Source organism: Giraffa tippelskirchi, chromosome 2 (genome assembly GCF_054371585.1).
Source record: "Giraffa tippelskirchi isolate mGirTip1 chromosome 2, T2T-mGirTip1v1.2.pri, whole genome shotgun sequence".
NCBI lineage: Eukaryota > Metazoa > Chordata > Mammalia > Artiodactyla > Giraffidae > Giraffa > Giraffa tippelskirchi.
Window position 1 is genome coordinate 175,350,078 of NC_137276.1, and position 20,542 is coordinate 175,370,619.

Genomic DNA, 20,542 nt, shown 5'->3' on the forward strand with positions numbered 1-20,542 from the left:
ACAGTTTTTTACCACCTTGTCCTTGCTGAAATTTGGGGATAGGTAAATGTTTGTAGTGCAGAGCTATCCTGTGCATTGTAGAATGTTTAGCAGCATCTCTGATCTCTACCCACTAGATTTTGTTGTTCAGCCACTAAATCGTGTCCAACTCTGTGCAACCCCATGGAATGCAGCATGCCAGGCTTCCCTGTCCTTCATCACCTCCCGGAGTTTGCTCAAACTCATGTCCTTTGAGATGGTGATGCCATCCAACCATCTCATCCTTTGTCACCCCCTTCTCCTCCTACCTTCAATCTTTCCCAGCATCAGGATCTTTTCCAATGAGTTGGCCTTTCATATCAGGTGGCCAAAGTATTGGAGCGTCAGCTTCAGCGTCAGTCCTTCCAATGAATATTCAGGGTTGATTTCCTTTAGGATTGACTGTTTTGATCGCCTTGCTGTCCAAGAGCTTGACAACTAAAAGTGTCCCTAGATGTTGCTAAACATCTCCTGGGGGGTAAAAATTGCCCCCAAACCACTGGCTTAAACCAAGATGTGGTAAGAAAAGAGAGCTGGAGAATTCCTTCAAAGGCCCAGAATATTCATTCAGTTAGCCATTCAGCATTTATGGAGTCCCTATTGTTTTCCAAGTGCTCTTCTGTGCTTTAGGGACACAGCTATGAATAGACCAAGGCCTGATCTCATGGAGCTTACTTTCCAGTGGAAGTACTCTATATGTTCTTGACTAGCTGGATCCATTTTCTTCCATACAGCTTCACAGCAAATACTTCAGGCCAACTGTGGGCCAAGCAAAGAAAAACACAAGTTCACATTGAAGACTCTTTTTTAGTTTATGAACCTCGAGAACGGCTATGATTTAAAAATGAAACTTGGCAAGTGATTAGTTCATATGTTTTAGTTTATAATGTGTTTTAATCATTTTAGATGTTTTCAAAACAAATGGTGAGATTAGGGGTTTTTTTCCCTTCTATTTTTGGCCCCTTTCCTCTGAAGAGTCCTTCTCTTGTGTTTAGTTTTGGTGTTCTTACTGTATTTGAAGAATGCTTTTAAGTATTTGAAACGTGTACGTGGATGAAAGGAGAGGAGGAGGAAGCAACATAAGAGTCTGTGATCCCTCCTGAAACAAAGATCCATGCATACCCCAGCCCCAAAGTCAGTACTGAGGTACCACTTCCTCAAGGAGGCTTCTCACAAACTCCTCGTGGCCGAGTCCCCTGACCCCGAGCTCTCTCAGCTTTCTTCACACAGCCCCATCACGGTTGTAATTAAGAAAGGGACTGTGAAACTAGCTGTTCAGGTGTTTCCCTTTAGAACATAAGCTTGGTGGGGGTCAGCACCATGCCTGCTTTTCCCACAGTTCTACTATCTTCAGCACAGTGGCTGACATACTGAAAGTGCTTAAGAAATAGGTGTTGAATGACACTGGCTGACTGAGAAAGCCAACTTTGGGTGTCCTGCCCAAACATTTTTAGCCTGTACACTGCCTGTGGATTACCCTAGCTCCACTCTCAGACTTCAACGTGTTGGTCTTTATTTTGTAGACTCTGAAGTAATGTGTAAACTCCTAAAATTATGCTTAAATCAGAAAGCCTAAAGAACAGCTTAAGAAATTTGTCGCTCAGACCTGTCCAACTCTTTGTGATCCCACAGACTGTAGCCCACCAGGCTCCTCTGTCCATGGGATTCTCCAGGCAAGAATACTGGAGTGGCTTGCCATTCCCTTCTCTAGGGGATCTTCGCGACCCAAGGATTGAACCCAGGTCTCTGGCATAGCAGTTAGATTCTTTACCATCTGAGCCACCAGGGAATATTAATGACTTTAAATATTCAGGCTTATATGGAGATTGCAGGAATGTAAGGGAAATAACAGGGAGTGGTATTTAGGAATATTTTTAAGTATCAGTATTACCCTGGGCATTGTTCAAGAGTTAGAGGGTTTATAGGATAAATATTTATGATTGTCATTGTGGGGCACAGAGTGAAATTACGTAATTTCCTTGTTTTTGTGTCTGATGTCTGTTCCCCTATTAGAACTCAAGTTTCATGAAGGTAGAGAATTTGTCCTATCTATAATTTTATCCTCTGTGCTTAGAATGTTATTTGACACATAGTAGGTATGCCATAAATATTTGATCAATGAATAAATGGTAGACATTTAATCAGTCCTATGTTGATGAATAGATTAACTGCTTATTAGTAAATACACAAAAAATACAGTAACATGTTGCTGCTGCTGCTGCTAAGTTGCTTCAGTCGTGTCTGACTCTGTGCGACTCCATAGACAGCAGCCCACCAGGCTCCCCCGTCCCTGAGATTCTCCAGGCAAGAACACTGGAGTGGGTTGCCATTTCCTTCTCCAATGCATGAAAGTGAAAAGTGAAAGTGAAGTCACTCAGTCGTGTCTGACTCTTAGAGATCCCCTGGACTGCAGCCCACCAGGCCCCTCCATCCATGGGATTTTCCAGGCAAGAGTACTGGTGTCAGGTGCCATTGCCTTCTCCGACAGTAACATGATGAAGTTCTTATTCATTCACGCAACAAATAGTTTGAGTTTTTCATATATACCTGGCATCATCATAGCCTAGAAGAGTGTCCAGCACCTAGTTGTTGTTGTTGTTTAGTTGCTCTGTCATGTCTGACTCTTTGTGACCCATGGACTATAGCCCACCAGGCTCTTCCGTCCATGGGATTTCCCAGGCAAGAATACTGGAATGGGTTGCCATTCCCTTCTCCAGGGGATCTTCCTGGCCCAGAGTTCAAACCCACATCTCCTGCATTAGCAGGAGGGTTCTTTACCACTGAGCCACCAGGGAAGCCCCTAGCACATACTAGGTATCCATTAAGGACTTGGAGAGTGAATGAGCAAATTAGTATTCCAGCATACTCAAAGATGTTTATTTACTAAAGGTATCTGTTTACTAGGGCTGCCATAACAAAGTGCCATAAAACTGAGAGGCAGAAATTCTTGTCTTACAGCTCTAGAGGCTAAATACCCAAGATCAAAGTGTCAGTAGAATTGGTTCCTTCCAAGAGCTCTGAAGAAGAATCTGTTGCATAGTTCTACACTATCTTCTGATGGTATGCTAGCCATCTTCGATGTTCCTCAGCTTATAGAAGCATCACACTAATCTCGGCCTTCATTTTCACATAGTGTTCTCCTCATGTGTTTGTCTGTGTCTAAATTCCCCCTTTTAAAAGGATACCAGTCATATTGGACTATTAATCCACCCTACTTCAGGATTGCCTCATCTTTATCAATCATATCTGCAATGACCCTGTTCTCAAATACAGTCACATTCTGTGGTTCTAGGGGCTAGAATTTCAACATAATAATTTGAGGAGGACACCATTCAACCCATAACACTAAAACAGCATAGACCTTTAAAGTTACACTCTATTTTGAAAACATCAATTTCTCAAAAGAGCATCTAGTTTTATAATTCTATATGGAAATTGATGTGATATTAATACAGCATTTACTATGTTACACAAAAACATGTATGTTTACAGGGAGGAAACTGAAGAAAGTTCTAGAAGCTTAAATGTTCAGAGTTCATCTTGCTAAAAGGTGTATGACCAGACAATGAGTTACATGGGGAAGACTGTTAAGAGATTTTGAAGAGATTTGTGTATGAATTCAAAGCATTTGAATTTTATTTTACACATATCAAGAAACCAACTCAGAAGTCAAAATTTATTAAACTGTAGAAAGGTATTAAAAGGAAAGATGAATTTTCTTGTATGCAAATTATTTATCAATGAACCTGACTTTAAAAAGAAAGAAATAAAGCAACAAGGTTGGAAAATGGATCTTAGAAGCTAGCAATCAGAGGTTTTTGGAGACCTTGGTCATTTAATTGGCAACACAGGTAGACAAATCGGATTTTACTGTGTTGAGGAATGAAATGGTTTAGGAAGCTCAAAAGTGGTTCAAAGGAAGCAAAGACTGTGTCCACAGAAGATGATCTGTTGTTTGTTAGTTTGTTGTGATTGTTATTGTTTGTTTCACATGTGGACAACTGAAGCATGTTGGCATGCAGGAAGAAAATGGAAAACACAGAAGAGAGAAGGAGTAACTGATAGAGTAAGACCCTGGAGGAGATTATTAATGCTAGAGAAAAAAGTGTCTGAGATGTCAGGGATGGGTTCTGACAGAGGTAGCGTGATAGGACTGCCATTTGATGGCTCTGTCTTCTGTTTGAAAAGAAGGCAAGGTTAATACAATAGCTGAGAATAAAGGGTAGGAGGTAAGTTGCAAGCAGTTTAACTACATGATAAAAGGGAACTGGGGACTGAAAAAGGAAACTGACTAAGAAAAGATGAAAGAACTGTAAAGTGAAGTCGCTCAGTCATGTCTGACTCTTTGCAACCCCATGGACTGTAGCCTTCCAGGCTCCTCCGTCCATGGGATTCTCTAGGTAAGAATACTGGAGTGGGTTGCCATTTCGTTCTCCAGGGGATCTGCCTGACCCAGGGATCAAACCCTGGTCTCCCGCATTGGAGGCAGATGCTTTAACCTCTGAGCCACCAGGGAAGGGAATCAGGAAAGAACTGTAAAGTAGTTCCAAAACCCCAGCTCAGGTTGGAAACCAGAACTCTGAAGGGGCACCAGGCTATCCAGTTCTGTAATTTTCCCTAAGCTTTGCTCAGCAGCCTGGGAGTTGAGGCAAACATACATGAATGGGTTCATATGGCCTCAAGAACTAGTGAGGAACAATTGAAAGTCATAGATGAAGAAACTGATGGCGGATGTCTTAAAAGCTAACCATGAGGGCCCAGACTGGTAGAGAAGAAATTGAAGATTAATAGTCTAGGAGAAAAGAGATTAAAATGAAAGTCAAAAGTCATGGTGAGAAGGTATTTATTTTCTGGAGCTGTATATATCCCAAGAAGGAAGTCTGCCCCTACCACATGTATCTTTTGCCACTGGTCCCAGAGAAACCACAGAAAACAGACTGAACACTTTGGAGGACATAGACTGGACTTAGAAACATAGCCTGGAAGTCAGAGTTTCATTCTCAACTTTGCCAATAACTTAAGACTGTCATTATCACAGAAGGCTGACCCTTAGGAAAAGAATGTACTTGTATATATTAAAGTGGAAGAAAAAGGAATCTTCCATGAGACAATGGTGAAAATTGGTAAGGGACAAATATTTTTCCTTTTTGCCTCACATTCCAAAAGTATCCTGATGTTTTCCTCAACACATGCTCTCTTTTTTCTTATTTTAAGATTCTCTATTTATTCTGAAAGAAAGTCTCCAGAGCTGGCACCCTTCTTTTGGCACTCATTCCTGCTTTCTGGGTTTCCTCTTTCTTCTCGCTTCCTCTTGTCTCTGGCCATTGAATGTTGTCATAGTCCCAGCATCCTCCCCCACCCAGTGACCAAATAAAGCATTCCCATAAGCTCTGTGTTGAAATTTTTTTCCAAGAAGGCAAGGCTCAAAATGATGGTGCTAGGTTAGAGAATACATTTAGGTACCTCACAGCTGACACCATCCAGCTAATCCTTCATTCTCTGTGCATTCAGATGAACTTGAGCACTCTCTGTAGTATTCATAAGGAGACCCCTGGTCCTGTGGGCCCTGCCTCCATATGTCAGAGTGGCAGAGTAACCAACCATGTTATTCACTGTGAGATACCATGCTCTAGTTATCCTTTATTTGCTTGAATGACTGTAATGAACATAATAGACAGGGTTTAGTAGTTCCCTAAACCCAACAAGAATTCCTAAATCCCTTTCCTTGGTATTCTCATAGATAAGTCCAAAAAATAATTTGAGGGGAATTTCAGTAGACAACTCTAAAGCCCCTTTCTCTTTACAGATATAAATCCTTATACAATTCCATTTTTCCTTATATTTTTTATGCTCATGATTCTCTTATAGCTCTTTCCAGTGATGCTAAAAAACCAGCTGGTCTGGAGATTAATATGACCAGACATACCATGAATTTTTTAAATCTCAAAAGTCCCAGTTTCTAGTTCTTGGTCAATCAAATATAGGTTGTATTTTCTTGTGTATATATAAATGTACAGTATGTTATCATAAGTCTCCTCTCATTTTGGGGGGAGGGGTCTCACTGTTCCCTAAAATTTTCTTAAATGCTCCTTTGTTAGAAATAGGCAGAGGAAAACCTGAAGAATGGAGAGAGAAGTATGACGTGATAGAAAGAAAAGCATACTAAGGAAGAAGGGAAGTCAATGAGGAGATGAAAAGAATAGTGATTTCCCTTTTCCCTAGTCCCCTCAGAGCACTTGTATGTTTGGTGTTGCTATTTCTCTCACCTAATGCCCCCAGATGATCTCTTCCTAGCAATGTGCTGTACAAATATATATATATATATTTATATATATATATATACACACACATACATATATATATGTATTATATATATATATTTCTCACATATATATATATATTTCCTCCACTGCCAGTGAATATCTCCTCCTGCTCTAGCTGCTTCACATCCTCTCCAGTTGACTCCAGGGACTTGGATCCAAGGCTACCAGTTCCACTTTCCCCTGGCCCAGGCTGGCATGGAGAGTGTTAATGGCTGATGTAAATCTGAAAAGAACTTAGGCAATAATTTGGTTTTACTTTATTAACATTCAAAATACAAACAGATAAACTGCATGTTGAATTCATTAATTCATCTTCTTCTTTTTAAAAAGATGAAAACTGCATTTTTAAGAAAGGGATTGATTGGTGTCATGTACGTATTCATTCACTCCTGTTTATACAAGATAGTAAGAATATTAACATGGAGGCAGAACAATGGCACTTATAATTCTATCACCACTGTTTATATGAGAAGAAAGTATCTGAAAAGAAACAGGGAGAGAATGTTTGCTGCTCTGTACATACATTAAATGCTCGTGGTTTTGCATATAAAGCATTTGAAGTGAAAAAATTTAACATGTTGAAGAATTCAAGTTCTTCATACCATATTCACTGTAACTGACCTAAGATAGCTAAGTTCAGAAAAGACTAAAATATAATGGCAGCGTACCTCCTTACAAGGAGCACAGGGACCAGAGACGTGTGCTCCATTAAATCCTTCCAGAGACTGAGCTTATTTAAGGTTATGATCCTCTATTGGGTTCTGAAATGTTCTCCCCAGAGAGTAGTGAGTGTTGTGTCTGGGAGACCATTGACTCACAATTTGCCTGAAACTCAAGATATATATCTCAGGAGTGTAGACCCCATCAATTGTTCAAAAAAAGAAAAGAATGCTGTTTTAAATAAGATCATAAGGATCCATTTCAAACAAATAGTACTGGGCAGACATATATGATTTTTCTTGACTGTTTGAAAAAGACAAGGTAGTTGATGGTGGGGAAGGGGTTTCTTACCTAAGTTGAAATGAACTGAGTTGATAATATAGGCCACAAAGTGTCATATTATTGATAAGGGCTTAATGGATGTCGGGGTTTCCTTGGGTGGCACTAGTGGTAAAGAACCCACCTGCCAAAGCAGGAGACAGAAGAGACCCAGGTTCCATCCCTGGATCAGGAAGATCCCCTGGAGAAGGGCATGGCAACCCATTCCAGTATTCTTGCCTAGAGAATCCTGTGGACAGAGGAGCCTGGCAGGCTATAGTCCATAGGATCTCAAAGAGTCGGACACAACTGAAGTGACTTAGGACATGCCAGTTCTTCCCTGTAGCTCAGATGGTAAAGAATCTGCCAGCAATGCAGGAGACCCAGGTTCAATCCCTGGGTTGGAAAGATCTCTAGAGAAGGGACTGGCAATCTACTCCAGTTCTTGCCTGGAGAATCCCATAGATAGAGGAGCCTGGCGGGCTACAGTCCATGGGGTTGCAAAAAGTCAAACATGACTGAGCAACTAACACTACTACTACTACTACTACTACTACTACTACTATTACTACTAATGGATGTCACAAGGCAATTGAAATAAGGAACAGGAAGCTATAGGCAGATGGTTATGTTTAGGATAACTTACAAGAGTAAGCTAGTAACCTATCAGTAATATTGGAGACATAAAAACTCTGTAAAGTATACATTATCGTAGAGGTCTACAATGGAATCTAATCAGCAGATTAATTAATGGTAGACTCTGGAAAAACTTCTGTTAAAGAATGAAAGCATGCCTCCATATCGACAGTGCTTTGCATGTTCTCCTGTATCTAACTAATTCTCAAGGAAGGTTCAGACACTGTGTTAGGCTCAGTTAAAAACACAGGTATCTCTCCAATGGGAGAGCTGAATTTTCTCAAGAGCATAGAGTCACTAATTCTAATTGGTTTCATTTCAATCCTCATTCACATTTCTATTCTTGTTCCACTTAGGTAAACATATTTTATTGCAGTTGGACCAATGTTGCATGCAAGTGATGAGAAATGAGATTAGAGAAGTAGTAAAGGATTGGACCCCATAGACCTAAGTCCTTTAGAATCCCAGGAATCAATGATGGGCAGGAATCTTTGCAATCAAATGAAGCAGTTCCAGTCAAAGACTGGAGGCACTGATATAAGAGCTTGATTTGGGCTATAAATCAAATATACAATTTCCAACCAGTGTAAGTAAAAAACATTGTTCATCCAGCACCTTTTTTGCCTATTAAACCTGTTTTGCCAACCTAACACTCTCAGTTGGCAACCACACCTATAAGACACTTAGGAAGAAGTATTCAATTGTTTTTTTGAATCTGGGATTCCCCGGTGGTTCAGATGGTAAAGCATCTGCCTGCAATGCGGGAGACCCGGGTTCGATCGCCGGGTTGTTAGAACTTTCATAAGGTCTTTAGTTCAAAAGCACGGGATTTAAGACACTCTAAACATGAATTTTAAATATTAGATGGTTTTCCCTTGTATTGACTGACCACTGTGCTAAGAATTACAGAATTCCTGGACATTAAATTGTGTGCGCATAAACCATTCTGCAAAGGAAGGAAAGGTTGAAATTTCACACAAAATGTGCATGTTCTCCCACCAAGCCCTGCCAAAATGAGCCAATCTGCCACACTTACTTTTGAGAATGCAAGAGATACTATGGTTTGCCTAAAATGGGACATTCACAAAAGGTCATTTTCTTGTCCATTTATGTATAAATCGCTAAAACTTTGAAGCTATATACTAGTATTACTGAGGGAAATTGCTGAGAATTTTTCTTATCACATATGAGAGATGACAGACTTAAAATCTGATGGCTCTTTTGATAGCTTCTGAAAGAACTAGAACTTGTCTGGCTCCATTTGTCTGGCCAAGATGTATTTCTATGATTTATCCATGGCGTTTTTAGCAGAACCTTACACTTACTGTCTAAATTAATGATATTCTCTTCTTTTGCCATAACAAAAATCACGCTACACTATATACATTATGTTAAAGATTTTTTATTTTAGCATGTGGACATATTCTGTAAAAGCTTTTTCAGTTTCATCATGTTGACAAGCTGATTCCATTAAATCACCCACCATCATCATGTTCACTTTTTTCTTTTCTTTTTTGAAAAGTTAGAAAACAGCGATCATCTCAGAGTTTTCAAGACATTCACTTTGGCAAAAATAAATCTGGAAAAACATGAGCCGATTCCTTGAAATGGAAAAAGGATGGGTTGTGTCATTCTTCTCATTGGCCCTTCTTTTTAAGTTGTTAAAGATGAGGAAGGAGGCTGTGGGTCTATTTTTTTTTTCTATTTTTTCTAGTAAAAGGAGATTTAAAAAAAATTTTCTGGATATAGCTCAAACTTCTCTACCTCAGTATTTATTATGTATTATTTGTTATTTAAAAATAGAAACTTCAGTAAGTTGGACAAATATCATGAAAGATTTCATTCAAGCATTTTTGATCATTTCTGCACTGCTGATAAAAAGTTATTTGGTAATATTTTAGGGTCACACTGCTGTTTTGAATTAGAGCAGACATATCCTAGCTCTTCCAACACCATGTTTTCCTCACTGAGAAAAAAAAAATCATCTGATCATGCTACTGCTGGGTCATTTAAAACACTGAGTGGATGTTTGAGATGAGGGAGGGGTAACCCTCAGGATGGGGTTAATTAGCTCTGTGGGCTTGTGGACGGGTCACTTCCTCAGGACCTACTCATGCAGGAGGAACCAGGCATACACAGACTTATAAAATTAAAAGAAAGCCATGAACCCTCAGACTCTGGAGCACAAACTGATTGCCTTTGGAGATGAGAAATACTCACTGCCTTTTGTGCATGGGTATTTTGGGCTTCATTGGTCAGAGACAAATGGACTTCCCTTAAAGTGTCTGGTGCAAGTCAGACACTGAAAATATATCTACAGTTTGAGAAGGCTCTGGCAAATCTGGTGTTTTTTGAAATTTACCTCTGCTTACTCTTTTTAAAGTCTTATCTTGCTCAGTGTCTTGTAATGTGTCTTATTTTCTAGGTCTCATCTTGGAAACAACGTAATTTCTTCCTGAAAGTATGAGTGAATCCTTTCTATTTTCATAATTGTGTTTCATAGGCTGCCACAGGTTCCCTGCCTGCTGAGATCAGCTCAGCCAGGGTTTGGCCTGAAGGATTCTGCTAGGCTGTTTACAATCTAATCCTTTCATGAAGTGGAAGGTGAAACAGCAGACAGAAAACATCTTCAATTCCTAGGCCATTAATAGGTGAATACAAGTATTCAGGTATTTATAAGTAAATTTCACACACAGGAAAGATACTGTGAAAAAGTCTACTTGAGCACATGCTCCAAAGAGCCAGGAGTGAATGGCAATTAACCAGGAGGAAATCACTAAGGAAGAACAAGTTCGTAGTGTCAGAGGAAACCATTTATGTTTCCTTATGTTTCTACCTAAATTATTCTGACATCAGTAGGAACACTTCATCGAGTGTATAGACAGAAAGTCCCCAAATGTTTATAACTTTCAAACAGAAATATATATACATATTTATTCAGTTCAGTTTAGTCGCTCATGTCCAACTCTTTGTGACCCCATGGACTGCTGCACGCCAGGCCTCCCTGTCCATCATCAACTCCCAGAGTTTACCCAAACTCATGTCCATTGAGTTTGTGATGCCATCCAACCATCTCTTCTCTGTCATCTCCTTCTCTTCCCACCTTCAATCTATAAATATATATATAATATATATATGATATATGCATATGTATGTATATATCTTTATTTCCAATTAAACCATAGGCAACAGTGTTTCTTGAGACAGGAAATCAGGTGACCCCCTTGGGCAATAAAGCTGCAAAATCTATAGTCCAGAGCAGAGGCCACCATGACCACTACCGCTACCACCATCATCACCACTACCACCCACCACCACACACACACAAACACATAATCACCAAATACCTTCTTCATTACCTTGGAAAAATCTGAATTTGGATTCTGTAGAGATCGTTAAAAATGCCAGTTACCCTAAGAAGAAGTATTAAAGCATTTCAATGAATAACATTTCAGATAACTGAGATCAGGTTGCTGTTGGGGAGGATGGAGAACTGACTGTGTCCCCAAAGAGGCAGTCCCCATCACATTTGTTTCTTTTTCTTCACCTGCCTAATGATAGGAATGTGGATGTGAAAATAGAAAGGGATGGAGTGAGGGAGTCAGGAGTAAGTTTTATGAATTCTAACAATATTATCAGCTTCTTGAACAATAGCCTTTCAAATTCCAGTTGCTGGTTAGCTTGACACCTTTGCTGTTCAACTCATTCTTCACATTCAAAACAGCATAAGGAGTGGCTACATGAACCAGCCATAATGGTAGATAGGTTATCAAAGTAGGCTTAATGCTGGCTTTATTTCCTGAACTGATATTGAACAAAATGTTTCTCTTGAAAGGTCTTAAGCCTGTATCCTCCCAGCTCCTGATCACAGCAATAACCAACCTCCAGAAGTCATTAGTGGAGACAAGAACAATATCCTCCAACAAGTCAGCTATGAAGAAATTGTCATAGTTTATCTCTGATTTGTGTCCTTATGAAAATAATGGTTTGAAAGATAAAACTACATTTCTCTGTCTTGATCTCTTTTTTTAACCAGATCTTTACAAGTAACGTTGGGACTGATTTTTTTTTTCCCCTAACAAAAGTTGAATAACACTCAGGCTTTAAGTAGCCAAAGTCCATCTTTAGAAATAGCTTTTCTCTATAATGTACTGCCAATTTCTTATGTGTGTGTATTTTGACCTTCCTGATACCTCTGCTATGGGCTGCCTGTTGATTGGTACATGTTAGTGCTTTGCTTATAAGAGTTGGGCAATAGTTCAGTGATCCAATACAAATCTGGGCCATAGATAGAAAGGGCTCATCTTCTATTTAAGAAATGTGGCAAACTACGTGAAATGAATTCGGTTCAGACAAGGTCTTTGGAGCTTCTCATCTAATCTTGTGTGCTTGTATGGAATGGACACTTCCGCTGAGCTCCAAAGCTGAAAGGTAAATAGATAAGAAAGCCAGTAATTTGCCACCCCTGTTAGAGCTCTCCCTGAGTCTGTCATTAGATTTACATTCTTAATCATATGGAGCCCATTTTGGCCATTTAAAAGTATTTGCTCACCAATTCTCCTGATGTCTTTGAAGATAGTCCTGGGAATATAACAGTGAAATCTTATATAATTCTTTGGTCTTTTTTCTAACTTTTAAAAAAATTGGGTATTGAATTTATATGCATATTCATAACAGGTTTATTAAATATTCAGCTAAAATGTCTTGGACATGAAAGAATTAATTGTTAGAATGTTTCACTCTAGCTAATTATTATGTTAAAAACCATAGCAGATTCAAGTATATTTTTGCTCAATTCTGTTTGGGTAATTAATATACACTTGGCAAATTGAATCTATACATAAGCAGTCTATACACTATTTTGAATTTAGTTACAGACTTCTTGTGTCACATTGTCTTCTTCAAACCATAGAATGTATTTTATTCAACTGTGTTGTAATTCTGTGCAATTCGGGGAATCAGCATGCTATAGGATTTTGTAGTAATATAGAACAAAACGAGACTAGAGAAGCTGTTGAATTCACCCTCCTGACTGGAGATAGAGCTGCTTTTATTCTATCTGAAACAGACAAGGATCTTTCCTATTTTTAAATAACCATGAAGATAGAAATTTCATAACAGCTCTTAGCAATCTATTTGATTATTTACCACTTGTACATTTAGGATGTTCATCTTAAAGTCTTAAATTCCCCACTGGACAGTTTAATATCATTTTGCCCTAGGACAAAAATGCCTATCATTATCCTCTTTACAGCCCTTCTTATAGTCAGAAAACTATGAAGATACACCTCAGCTCTTTCTTTTGTCAGCGATATTATTCCAGTTTTTTTAAACATTTACTTTTGTTTTTATAGCTCTTTCTGTACACGAATGGAAAGGGGGAGTATTTTTAAAAGGTCTGTCATACATGATGCCTCTGAGAAAGGCACTGCATATTTTAATTTCACTGTGCTGATGTGGAAATAGCCACAGCTTTTTCATTATATGCTGATGGACAGAGCATTTGTGTCCATTTAACCTTGAGGTTGAAACTCGTTCCCAAAAAAGTAACTGACTCATAGCATTGGCTAGACCCAAGAATAAAGAGCATCAGTTTTCCTAATCTTAAAGGCTCATCTTGCCCCCACTGTGAAAATGCACTAAAATTAACTTTTCCTTGACCTTTTCTCGTGCTGTTCCCTTACTGATTTAACAACTTTTTTCTATCATCTTTGTCTCCTAAAATAAATAGACAGCATTTATTCAACAAACATTGGAGGGTCCTGCTGTGTTTAGGACACTGTGCTAAGCTTGGGAGGTTCTAGTGTGAACTGTTAGCAAAGGCTCAGGGGCAGAGGTGTCCTGGGCATGTTTAGGGAGAGCAAATAGTCTGTCACAGTGTGTAAGGAAGCAGTGGTGGGGGAAAACAAGAGAGGTGGATTGGGGCTAGATCCAGATCATGAAAGATCTGGATTGCTCTTAAACAAATAGTTGGTGGTAACAAGGACAGAAGTAACATTTTCCAATCTGTATTATGGAAAGCTCTTACCAAGTCTTTAAAACACAGACTGTGCCCACATTGTCCTCTTGGTTTAGTATCTAACAGATCATCGAGTAAAAAGTACCTGCTTAATTTATCTTTTTATATAAATTCTGTGTCATAATTTTTCCCTTTGTATTAAAAAATTCAAGGAAACCATTTGAGTAAAGACAGCCTTCTGTTCACACTGATCTGGATGGTTCTTCCTCCTGCTGTGCCCGTATTTATTCCAAAGCCCTCTGTACACTAACATGTTACTTTCTGTGTTTATATATACCAAGGAGACTGGAGAAGAGTTTGTCCTATAATAGGCACAACTTTTTGTACCAAATGGCATTACTGATGGGCTGTGAGCAGCATTATGACCAAGTGTTTCTACTTGATTGGGCCACATGATAACAATGCCAGATCTTTACAGCATCTCCTGTGTACATGCATGCTAAGTCCCTTCAGTCGTGTCTGACTCTTTGAGACCCCATGGACTATAGCCCGCCAGGCTCTTCTGTCCATGGGGTTCTCCAGGCAAGAATACTGAAATGGGTTGCCTTGCCCTCCTCCAGGGGATCGTCCCTGACCCAGGGATTGAACCTGCGTCTCTCACATCTCCTGCATTATCAGGCAGGTTCTTTACCCTTTAGCACCACTTGAGAAGCCCTTTCAGTGTCCCTTAAAGAATATTAATGTACTATATAATAAAATGTCCTGGTACACCAATCCATTTGGAACCTATAAAGCTATAACTTTGGGAGTTTGAAATATGGAAGGAAAAGTTGTTTGGAGTCAGATTGTAGAGAGCTCCTAAACTGTCATCATGCCATCAAGTTAGGTCTGTTTTAGGAGTTGTAAGAAATTGTCCTAAATATATTAAGCAAATTCAGTCCCTGACACTACCTCCCACCCTGCTCTGCCACCCCTCCCAGCCCTACTGCTTTTACTTCATTTCTAATTCCTCAGGCTTTCTATCTGTAAGAAGCAGGAAGACTCAGGGGGATTTGTGTGGGATGGGGTGGAGTCTCAAGTTATAGCTCAGCAATGTCTCAGGCTCAGAAACGTCCCCAAATCTAACTGCTGAACTTGAGTTTTTTATTTTTTTAATTAATTTTTTTTATTAAAGGATAATTGCTTTACAGACTTTTGTTGTTTTCTGTCAAACCTCAACATGAATCAGCCATAGGTATACATATATCCCCTCCCTTTTGAACCTCCCCCCCCATCTCCCTCCCCATCCCACCCCTCTAGATTGATACAGAGCCCTTATTTGAGTTTCCTGAGCCATACAGCAAATTCCTGTTGGGTATCTATTTTACATATGGTAATGTAAGTTTCCATGTTACTCTTTCCATACATTTCACCCACTCCTCCTCTCTCCCCATGTCCATAAGTCTGTTCTCTATGTCTGTTTCTTCATTGCTGCCCTGTAAATAAATCCTTCAGTACCATTTTTCTAGATTCCATAGATATGCGTTAGAATATGATATTTATCTTTCTCTCTCTTTCTGACTTACTTCATTCTGTATAATAGGTTCTAGGTTCATACACCTCTTTAGAACTGACTCAAATGTGTTCTTTTTATGGCTGAGTAATATTCCATTGTGTATATGTACCACAAATTCTGTATCTATTCATCTGTCGATGGACATCTAGGTTGGTTCCATGTTTTAGCTATTGTAAATAGCGCTGCAATGAACAATGGGATACATGTGAGTTTTTTATTTTTTAATATTTATGAATCTGGCTGCATCAGGTCTTAGTTGTGACATGCAGAATCTTCATGGTGTCAGGGGGATCTTCCACTTTGTCACAGGGACTCTCCAGTTGTGGTGCACAGGCTTCAGTAGTTGCGGCATGTGGGCTCTCTAGTTGTGGCACGTGGGCTCCAGCGTGTGTGGGCTCAGTAGCATTGGCTCATGGGCTTAGTTGCTCTGCAGCATGTGGGAATCTAAGTTCCTGACCAGGGATCCAGCCTGCCCCTACATTGGCAAGAAGATTCTTAACTACTGGACCACCAGGGAAGTCCCTGAACTTTAGTTTTTGAATTCTCTCTTTTTACTGATCATTATTTCATCATCTAAATTTTTGAAGGTAGGCATTATTCAGAATTATCATAGTATTTTAAGGAATGGTAAAGCATCACTATGATATTCCTATTGTTCTTCTCAAGACGGTCTTGAAAAGGAGGCCCCCAAGATATTAATGACCATTTGTGGCATTTGTAGTCAGTCTCCTTAAGACCAAGAAACTTGCAGGAGACCCCAGAGTACCTAAGGGGAAATTGAGCATGCTTTGTATGCACATCTGAATAACCCTTCCATCTGACTTTAACTTGTAAATCTTTTGCCAAATAGAAAACAGAGAATTAAAAACCTCCAAATTCAGGGTGCATGAAATGTCATTAAATCTAGCATAAAGTTTCTTGAATCTGTCAGATAAAGGAAATCATGTATCCAGAGTGAAGATGGAATATCAATTGACAGGAACCTATGAAGCTGGCACTTATTCTGAGAGACAAATGAATCTAAAAATCCAGTAATGCCTCTTCCTTTGAAAACACTGGAAGCCAGAAAGGTATTAGGAAAATCAATAAGGTAAAAATCTTCATCCTACTGTTTGGAATGACTCCCACATAAGAATTAATTAACACAATACTTCTAGAACATGAAAAGAATGTTAAAATGTTATCTCTACCCATAGAAAACAAAGATATAAACCCACCTAAATACTAGAGAGAGTTGTTGGAAAAGAAAGATTGGAAGGATTAAAGGCATGTCTAAGAGGTCATTTCTGTCCTGTTGTCACACCATTTACCCTATTCAGATAGAAGGATAAGTGTTGAACTTCAGTTCATCTGAATTCCTCAGCTCTGTCATCAATGCTGTGACACGTTCTAATTTTCTGATTCATTTGTGATGAATAAGTTCTCTCTTTTCTATTCACAAGGCTAAAAGTAACTAGTTTTTGTGAGTGAATTACGATTATTTCCCATTTTTTTATTGTACTATTATTTTCCCTTAGAAAGTTTATATCATTCTTTACCAGCCAGTGTGAACCCCACTTGCAGAAAAGCCCTTGAACAGTACCGTAGCCTAGGCTTGGAGTTAGTCAAGAGAAATGTGAGACCGACATCCTGGGCTCCTTTTTTAATCCAGCCAGTTACCTCAACTGTCAAGTGGCTCAGCTTCTGCCAATAAAATAGGTATAATATTAACAATAGCTTTCCCTTACCACCGTCCAATATGTAGAATCCAAATCAATCCAAATATGTCTCCTTCCAAAGGAGAAGCCTAAACTAGCCTAACAAATTCCTGAATTCGTCCAGATGTCAAGGGCAAACATAAAGAGAGAAATACCTAGAGGTATGGGAACTTAGGAGTTATAAATATATAGACTTTGGAACAGTACAAACTTACTAAATCCAAGAAACTGTCTGACTTAAGGTGAGTTTTCTAATTTCTCAAATCTCATTTTTTCTCTGGTAAAGTAGAAGTGACAGTATATACTCTTGTAGTCAGGATTAAATGATATACTGTTAGAGCTGCTTTTCAAACTCTTCTAGGCAGGTGATCCTCAAGCTAAGGTGAGCATCCGATATTCGGGGTGCCTGATGCCTAAAACAGTGTGCCACAAATTAGGCTTTCAGCAAAGTCTCAGGTTTCATCCTAAAAATATGTACATATTCTGCTTTCTGCTCCTCAACATATCCTTGTTTGTTTCACCTAACTGGAAGTTCCATGGGGACAAGAACAGGGTCTGTTCTTTTTGTCTATAACTTTCAAGAAGTAGTTATTGGATAAATGACTACATGTACAAATAAGATTTTGAATTACTTAGCCACAACGACAACTGACTCTCTAAAGAGACAGCCACATCTTTATTATTTACTTTGTGGCTTTGCATACTCGTCAGACTGCTCCACTTCCCTGGATATGCCCATATTCAAATCGAAGAACATTTACTTAGGATAACTGAAACCACAGAAGGTCTTCAGTGAATAGTACCTCTTATTATCATTTCTTTGCTGATTATTTCCTCTACCTTATTGTCCCTAAAGCTCTATGGTCTTTCTCATAAAGAAGTTGTCAAGGACTAGGAAAGTCAGAGTCTAGAAGTCCTGTGAAGGAGTCTGTGTGTTTCTAGCCACACATACTTACCCATGTAGTATGCTCCATTTTCTTACATTTCATTTACTCCTGGCTTTAACTTTATAGCAACTTGTTAAAACATCCTAGATGTGATGAGCAAGGGGACTGAAAGAACATTATCTCCCCTCTCCCTTTAGGCCGAGGGTTACTAACCTGGAATTCTTAGAAGACCTCCTTGGAGTTTGGGAGATGCTTGAAACTTGGTATTTTTGAAGAATTTCTGGGAGGAGAGATTTTCATAGGGATCTGCATCACCTCCAAGAGTTGGGAATCATTGCCCTGGAACATTACATACACAGAAATCAGAATGGACTAATCTTTCAGTTACAGTTAATAATACTTTTATTTCCTTGGAGACTGATAGTATATAATAAATTCTACTCAGACATCACAAAACTAAAATCAGACTTAACCCCTCTCCCTCTCTCTACTCTTGCCTCCCCTACTGTTTTAAGGTTCTGATTCATTTGGCCTTTACAGTTCTATACTCTTTGCTAAATATTTGTGCTTTGAACCCAGCATGCTTAATGCAAATGGTTTTAATCTCATGCAAAACTACTGTAGATAATTCTTTGCGGTTCAGATGAAAACAATATACAGACATACAAAGTGAATATCACTTAGGCAGAAAGGGCACATATCAATAAAATAACAATTTGAGCTGAACAAAAATAAACCCATGCAGATTAATACATATTTTCAAAATTGCATAGCAGATTGTAATTCAATCAAGAAACAGGGGCCTTTTGACGTTTATGAACGTTTATAAATTGTAGAAGAACTCTGAGATTAAATTTTTAGCCTTAATATTAAATTTGGGATAGATATTATTGATTTTCATTAATACATAAAGACAACAATTATATCCAATAAAATCTTTAACTTGGCTTTAATTTGTCTTACACTGTGACATACACACTGTGAATTTTCTCTCCATCTTGGATTCCTGTCATTGACAGCCTGTGTGTCATTTGACATCCAGGAAAGATCGTTTTTCATTCCAGACCTTGGATATATTAGTCAATCTGGGTATAATTTACATTGATCTCTTTTGATCACATCAAAAAATTAATTTTGACTGATTAACTTTTATGAATAAATACTCCTTGAAATTTAAAAGTTGAATGCTTAGATATAAGAACATAAATACTGCGTATAGTTCAAAAAGAGCATAATTATTATTGAGACTTATTGGGTTTATAACATACAACAGAAAAATAAGTTAGCACATTGCATAGATTAACCACCAATCATATTTTTCTCCGTTTTTTCAAAGGTTGGGAAAGAAAGCAAGCTCAAAAATATTGGGGGAGCAGGCGGGAAGGAAGGAGGGAGAGAAGGAAGGAAAGGAGAAAAGAAGAGAAGAAGAAAGGAAAAATACTTTAAAAGATGCACCAGTGCGATAGTCTAGGATCCCAGCTGGTAGACGGGACTATAATGTAGCAAAACTTAGAGTTTTAAAGTCTTTGAAGCTACTCGGTCTATATATATATATGTATGTGTGTGTGTATATATATATATATATTTCAAGTTTGTGTGTACTTTCAATGAATCATACATAAGTTAATTATCTTGCTTAAAATTTTCATTAAGCTCATCAATTTTGTGAAACAATTTAAAAGCGTTGGAGACCCCCAACCTCTCTATGGTCCAAGCTGCAGATTTTCAACTTAACTCTTCTTGTCTAAAGAGGTGAACACCATGCTTCACTCCTGCATGTTCATGGAACAGGGTTTCACCTAGTCCACAAAAAGAAAAATGTATTTTTTGGAGAAATCTCTACGATGGTGCATTTGTCCAGAAAACTTGCTGAGAAGTGAAGCTCTAATTGCCAGTTTTCTGCTTTAGCCTTATTCTATACTAATTTATTTAACCAGATCCTTCTACTTGATCTTTTTTTAATACAGTTTGTTTTGCATTTTTCTGGAGGCCTTACGTGAAGTGGCTAAAACCACAGTGTCAGAGACACAAAAATTCAACCAGCGTATTTTAAGTCCTTGCCATATTTGAGTGAGGTGGGATAAGGAGACCTGCTTTGTCTTCTCAGCATCCTTGATTGGTTTACTCTCTTGGATCTTCTGTTACTTCAGTTTTATTCCTCTGTAAGAAAAGCTATCAAAACAATAGTGAGCAGGCCAGTCCATTAATCGCTTATTTGGCTTGTGTGTTAAGATTACAAAGGAAAATTATCAGACTTGAAATATAGAATGAGAAACTGTTAAGGTCAACTCCCCCCAAAACTGAAGTTTTCTTTTTTCCTCCTTTTACATTTATTTATTTTTAATTGAAGGATAATTGCTTTACAATATTATGTTGGTTTCTGCCTATGTTGATTCATGTTGATGTATAGCAGAAAACTGAAGTTTTTATTATTAGAAATGCATTTTGGGGGACAGATGCTTTCGTTTAAAATCCTTTTGTCAGAGGGC

At 38.6% G+C, this 20,542-nt stretch overlaps 1 protein-coding gene across 48 annotated transcripts in view; it reads left to right on the forward strand.

Annotated features, from left to right (window-relative positions):
- ZBTB20 (zinc finger and BTB domain containing 20) overlaps nt 1–20,542 on the forward strand; it is an 825,041-nt gene that overhangs the window by 629,280 nt on the left and 175,219 nt on the right. The window lies entirely within an intron of this gene.